The sequence below is a fragment of the Notechis scutatus genome, chromosome 8, assembly GCF_049901735.1.
Source record: "Notechis scutatus isolate UNSWTSFEM ecotype Mainland chromosome 8, rNotScu1.2, whole genome shotgun sequence".
In the NCBI taxonomy this organism is placed as follows: domain Eukaryota; kingdom Metazoa; phylum Chordata; class Lepidosauria; order Squamata; family Elapidae; genus Notechis; species Notechis scutatus.
In genome coordinates, this window is record NC_142016.1 from 21,059,544 (window position 1) to 21,065,414 (window position 5,871).

The 5,871-nt window shown below is 44.0% G+C and overlaps 1 long non-coding RNA gene across 1 annotated transcript; it reads left to right on the forward strand.

The window, feature by feature from the left end:
• Window positions 1-328: 328 nt before the first annotated feature.
• Window positions 329-2,518, forward strand: LOC148129951 (uncharacterized). The gene is made up of 3 exons (XR_015750527.1): window positions 329-454; window positions 774-889; window positions 2,490-2,518. It is a non-coding gene; the product is annotated as an uncharacterized LOC148129951 (long non-coding RNA).
• Window positions 2,519-5,871: the final 3,353 nt, after the last annotated feature.

The following is a 5,871-nucleotide window of genomic DNA, read 5'->3' on the forward strand; positions in this document are numbered from 1 at the left end:
ATACCTGTTATCTAATACATGCTCAATACATACATACATACATACATACATACATACATACATACATACATACATACATACATACATAGAGACAGAAGTGGTGATAGACTTCATGATGCCAAGTGAGAGCAACATCAGCAGTATGAGCAACTGGACAAGTCCCAGAAGGATCTGAAATAGAAACTAGAGAGGATGGTAGGCGGGAGAGAAAAAACAACAAAGAATAATGAGGGTGTGGCTGTGGCCTTGTCCTAGCCTTAGCTCTTTTCTATAAAAGCTGGAGTAGAGGTGTTGGTATTTCGTAGAAAGAGAAGGAGGTGTACTTGTTTATAAAAGCAGCCTAAAATAAAGATAGATAAAGTTACTGCAGACCAGCAGTAGGACTCACAAGGAGTAGAAACCGGAATAATAAAAGGAGGACGTGTCCTGAAAGTAAGAAGTGGAGGAATACACAGTGAGTATTAGTCTTTGAGTACTTGTGTGTTTGTGGCCTAAGCCCCGTATGGTTTTGTTGGCTCTCTTGGATATTGGAGTCTGTTAGCTTGGTCTATGTAAAAGAACTTGTGACCAGAATTCCTCCTCCAGTCATGTCAGCTCAGGAATTCTGGGAGTTGAAGTCCACAAGTCTTAAACTGGCCAAGTTTGAAGACCCTTGTTCTACAGTAAGGATTAGAGACAACATTGAAGCCCTGTGGTCGCGGTAATTAAAAAGAGTTTTACAAGTGTTTCAGATTTCTTTTTGTTCATTGGATGCCTTGTATGTTATTTTGCAGAATCTCTAGGCCACACAATTGTGTTCCTTCAAGAAGAGATTTTTGTTTTTAAACCTAACTCATCATCATGCAGCTTCTGCTGGGGCTCTTCTTCTTCTCCGTCCTGCTGACTACAGGTATAATCAGGGTTGTTGTCTGGTGTGTGTGTGTCACTAGAGCTAAGGAGGATTCTCCCTATTGGCTACTTGCATGGTTTCTTAGGAACTGTGAAAAGGCTGAAAGAATTCCTGAAAGATGGAATAGTTTTCTGGAAAAAGAAAGCGGATGTAGAGTCAGAACAGACCAAAGTTCATCAAAAAGCGTTTAATTCAAGAAAATTTACCACACTCATGGCATTTCAGGTGGCCAGATTTGTCCTGGAACAACCACTAACCAAATTAAAATTTGTTTAGGACAGCAAGGAAAAGGAGCCACAATGAAGATTTTCCCCTTAATTATTTCACTGCCACACTTCCCTTTAGTGCTTTTTTTAAAATTTTCTTTCTTTCTTTGACTTTAACCTGCATTGTTAAAAGGATGTTTTCCTTTCATTCTGGACTTCCATTCTTGGGACATGAATTGCCCTTAATCTGGCCCTGGCTCAGGTGTAATTGAGTGAGGGTCCTGAGGTGGGTCATTTATTTATTTATTCAATTTGTTTTTCCGTCTATCTCACCACAAGGCGAGCTTTGAGATTACACAACCTGGACTGAGTGTCTCTCTTTAAAGTAAAACTGGAATATTATCTCTTGCTGCCTCTAGAAATTTTTCTTCAAATTGATAGGTGAAAAAATTGCTTCAGAGTTTTTATTCGTCAAATTTACATACCACCCATCTCACTTTCACGGAGACTGGTTTACAATATTGCAAGTTTTATGAAAGAAACAAACACGGGTCAATTTAGAAAAGCAACAAGCTTCCTTCCTTCCCATTTCTAACTTGATAATTTCCCTGGGAATTTTGGTGGATTCCAAACGGAAGAAAGGAAATTTGGGTTTGTTTTCTGTCTAACCTGTGTAACCTCACTTATTGCGTCCCCTCCACGGATGGGCTGCTGGGGGCTCGCAGGGGTTCAGGAGAGACCCTGGCTAAGATTCTGCGCAGTTCAGAGAACCCCCAAATCCCACTCCTGGCTGGGCCTTGCCCTCCCCACCCCTCCCAGTTGTCCCCACATGGCCCGATTTGGATGCAGGTAAGTGCAGGGTGCGCAGGGAGGCTTGGGAAGGGCGAAAAACGGGCCTCCTGAAGTTTGGGAAGGCCGGAAATGGGATTGTTTCCAGCTTACAGAGGATCTCCGGAGCCGAGGAGGTCATTCTCACCCTCCTGGAGGCTTGAGGAAAGCCTTCGGAGACCAGGAAGGGCAAAAATGCGCACACACACCCCGCTGTGGTGCAGGAGGCTGTCTAGGCCACGGCTACCATGGCCACGCCCTCCCAGCAACCAGGCAGAGAACCCCTTGCTAAAAATTTTGAAGTCCACCCCTGGTCCCCTCCCTGCCTAAAGTTAGCTGTGGACGCCTCCTCTGCCTCACAATGGCTTCTGCTAAAATTTCTCTCTGAGAGAGTTCTTCATCTTGTTCTAGGTTTACCTTAATATGGCTCGGATTGGGTCTCACCATCATCTCCACTGACCAGCCTAGCTAAGGCTTCTGAGAATCCTGGTTCAGTAATATTGGAAGCATCTCTGATTCCCTCTCCTTGTCCTACTTTCTTATCTCCTTTCCACTTTTCTTTCCAGGTAATTCCATGCAGTGTGTAAAGTGTCTAGCAATTAATGGATATTGCTCTGGTACAAAGGTAGAATGCCCTCCTGGGGCTGATGTCTGTATGAGCATAGTTCTGAAGGCTGAAGAAGATAAAACACGTAAGTAAGACAAACCACATAAATCTGATTGATCCTGTCCTGTCAGGTGGGTGATGTTCCTTCAGGTCTTCCAACAGTGCCACCATCACCACTCTAATGAAGCCCATCCACCTTATTGCTGGTACTCCTCCTCCTCCTTCTTCCTCTTTTCTTTTCTTCACTCTGCTTTTCCCAGCATTGGAAGCTTCTCCAGAGAATTGGACTTTCACATAATGTGTCTGATGTAGGCAGTGGTGGGATTCAAATTTTTGTACTACCGGTTCTGTGGGCGTGGCTTGGTGGGCGTGGCAGGGGAAGAATACTGTAAAATCTCCAGTCAGAGGCGGTATTTTCCGGTTCTCCGGACTACTCAAAATTTACACCACTGGTTCTCCAAAACTGGTCAGAACCTGCTGAATACCCACCTCTGGATGTACGATAATTTAAGCCTGGTTGTGTAGACAGTATTGGAAACCTGTGTTTGGGTGGGTGAAGGAATGTCTCTAAGTCTTAGTGATGGCTCTGATCACTGACATTTCTCTCTTCCTCCAGCGACCCAGGTCACCATGAAACACTGCACTGGAAAAAATGTTTGCAAGCGATATGAAGATTTGATAGGGAAGGAATTCTCTGAAACCTTGCCGGATGTTCCAACTAGAGTTGTCATTAAAGAAGTTACCTGCAGCAAAGCCCCTCCCTCATTCGCATCCTTCTTCCCAGCATTCCTTGGGATCCTCCTGGTGAAGCTTCTCTTCTAAAGTTCTTCCTTCCACCCAAGAAGTTGTCCCCTTTTTTCTTGGCCTGTATAATCTCTCCAGCTGATCAGACGGGCTCTTGGATATTACACATAGATCTCTAAATTTTCCTCCTAGTTCCTGTTTTCCTATATTTTCTTCTAAATGGTAACCAACTAAGCAGACAGAAGTATAATCAACACCCTTGAACATGTGCTTGAAAAAAGAAATGGTGTCATTCAAAGAAAATAAGCAATAAATAATAAATAATAGAACTCGTCATTGCCTGTTTCTTTTGATTTGGGACGTGGGGGGGGGATCTAGATTTTGCATTCTGCAGGGGCAGTTTGTTGTTCTCTTCTTCCAGATTTGATGTGTTTTGATATTGATATATATGTTTGCATAATTTGTATATTGATATATTGATTCATTTTTCCTAGGGGAGGCAGTGGTTCACACTTTTAACAGGTTGTCACAAGGGAGTTTTTTCTTTCTTTTTAAATGTATCAGTAAGCTGTTGGATTGTGGTTGTTTCCTCCAGTGGAAGGATTCAAATTTTTTTACTACTGGTTCTGTTGGCATGGCTGGTGGGCATGGCTTGGCTTGGTGGGCGTGGCTTGGTGGACATGGCTTGGCTTGGTGGGCGTGGCTTGGTGGGCGTGGCGGGGAAGGATATACTGCAAAATCTCCATTCCCTCCCCTCCCCACTAACCTGCTTTCCAGCTCCGTTCTCCTTTGCAGGGAAACAAAAGAAGACCCAGCTGATTAGCTGGGAGGCAGAGAATAGATGGGGGCAGGGCCAGTCAGAGATGGTTTTCTGAACTACCCAAAATTTCCGCTACCGGTTCTCCAGAACTGGTAAGAACCTGCTGAATATACCACCTCTTTTTCCACCAGAATAAAGACAGAGCTCTCATGCATTAACATGGCTGCTGTTCTTTTGTTTCCTTTTGTTCACTGTTTGCTTAGAAATTTGCACAGTCTGCTGTGAAGGGGAGGGCTGTAATGAATGGCTCAGAGGACTGACAAAGTGAGCAGGTCTTGTGCTGATGCCAGTGTTAGAAGTTACTATGCATAGAATGAGTGCAGGATCTTTTGACCTTTTATTGGCAAATAAGTCAATAAACGTTTTATTGACTTCTCCAGGGGCAGGGCGTGGGAAAAGCCAACTGAGACATTGAGATGGATTTCCAGGCTGCAGAATTAAAATTTTATTTATTTATTTATTTATTTGATTTGCCAATTGTTTACAAGATAATAAGTATAAGTGTATACATAGTTGTGAATACATGAAATGGGTACATATAAGAAAAATAAAAGAAGAATAAGAGAAACAATAGGACAGGGACGGTAGGCACGTTGGTGCGCTTATGCAGCGCCCCTACAGACCTCTTAGGAAAGGGGTGAGGTCAATAGTAGACAGTCTAAGGTTAAAGTTTTTGGGGTTTGGGGAAGAAACTACAGAGTCGGGTAGAGTATTCCAGACATTGACCACTCTATTGCTGAAGTCGTATTTCCTGCAATCAAGTTTGGTGCGGTTAACTTTGAGTTTGTATCTATTGTGTGCTCTTGTGTTGTTATGGTTGAAGCTGAAGTATTCATTGACAGGTAGGACATTGCAATGCATGATTTTATATACATTTTATAAAATGTATATAAAATATACATTTATTAAATATATTAAATATACATGTATATTTTATAAAATTAAGTGAGAAGAGGTGGAGAAGGAGGTTCCAGCTGGCTATAGTCCAGGGGTGTGAAACTCAAGGCCCATGGGCCGGATCCTGCCTGCAGGGTGCTTAGATCTGGCCCACAGGACCACCCTGGAAACAGCAAAGGACCGGCCCACAGTGCCTCTGCCAGCAAAACAGAGCTCGTGAAGCTCTGTTTTCGCTGGCAGAGGACTACAGGAGGCTGCTGCAGCTGAAACCAGAGCCCGACAAGTGATGCTGAACTGGCCACGCCTCCTGGTCATGCCCACCCCGGCCACCCTCACCCCAAGGTGAAACACAACCCAGATGTGGCCCTCAATGAAATTGAGTTTGATACCCCTGCTATAGTCCAAGTGAAAGGTTGTGATGATCTTCAATTGACTCTTGATTGCAACAAGAGCTTGACCAAAAGGTTCTTTCAAAGTCATATTTCCAAGAATAGAATAGAATAGAATAGAATTCTTTATTGGCCAAGTGTGATTGAACACACAAGGAATTTGTCTTCAGTGCATATGCTGGATGAGGTGTGTTGCTTTGCCTGGGGAAGGTGTCCACCCACACAAGCACAGAAGCCACTTCCATTGAAAGGAAGGGGGCAGGAGGGGCAGTCTGCTCCCACCATGGTTCCCCTCCCCAGAGATAGACAAGGTTTGGTCTACTGCAGGGATCAGCAACCCGTGGCTCTGGAGCCGCATGTGGCTCTTTCATCCCTCTGCTGTGACTCCCTGTTGCTGGTTGGCTCCACAATTGATAGAGCTTTCAGTTAGGACAGGTAAAGGATAAAGGATGCTGCACTAGGAGACTCTATGGTGGGGGAACTGGACTTCC